This window comes from Penaeus monodon, chromosome 21 (assembly GCF_015228065.2).
Source record: "Penaeus monodon isolate SGIC_2016 chromosome 21, NSTDA_Pmon_1, whole genome shotgun sequence".
NCBI lineage: Eukaryota > Metazoa > Arthropoda > Malacostraca > Decapoda > Penaeidae > Penaeus > Penaeus monodon.
Genome location: NC_051406.1, coordinates 26,335,092 through 26,336,011, shown reverse-complemented (window position 1 = coordinate 26,336,011; position 920 = coordinate 26,335,092).

The following is a 920-nucleotide window of genomic DNA, read 5'->3' as shown; positions in this document are numbered from 1 at the left end:
AATCATTCAGAGATACACAAATCATTGATAAAACAAGAGAGAGAAATCTCTGTGATCGCCTTACCTATATAAACGCATCTTTATACAAATACTACCATTTTGAAATATCCCACCCATTACTGACGTCATATATATATGACAAAATGATGAAACGGCATTGCAGATTTTCCATCTACATTTCGCATTCCACTTCAGACATGCAATAAAACAGTACTCACACAATCATCAATTCGGTGTATTCGTCCCTTTGTAATCCAGGAAAATCACTTTCGCTTTAGCAGTTTTATCATGAAACAAGTTCTGGCTGGCTGTCCTCATATGGATTTGGAACCTTATTTTACGCCAAACGTATGGGTGGGTTTTTGGGCGGCACGATTTCGCAGACGAGGTATGGCTTTGCATTTACCGGTTGAAACGGGATCGCCGGGGAAGGGGCGCGGCGGAGGAGATGGAAATAAAGGACGTGAAAATGATGATGAAAAGGGAAAAAAGGCGAGGAAGAAAACGGAGTAATAAATCAATAAACTCATTTTTATTATCTTTCTTAACCTTATTTTAAGAAAACACCAACGCGCCCGCACGCAACTCCCCTTCACACATGTAGATTACACAAACAAACACACACACCAGTCATACAACCACTATTGTTCATTTGGAACAACACTGAGCGGGAGAGCAGGTTAACACGTGTTCCAGGTGTAATAGCAGCAGAGCTGGGTTTAAATGCCTCGTGTACGCATTGTACGCTTGTTTCCAATGGCTGCACGGTGTATGCGTCCAGATGGTGCTGCACTGAGGACTGTTTATCATGCGGATGCTTCAGGATGAATTGGTTTAGATAGCTAGCTATGTGTACGCGCGTGTATGTACATATGCGTCTCTGTACTGATGCACGTGGGGTGTGGTACGGTGTGTATATA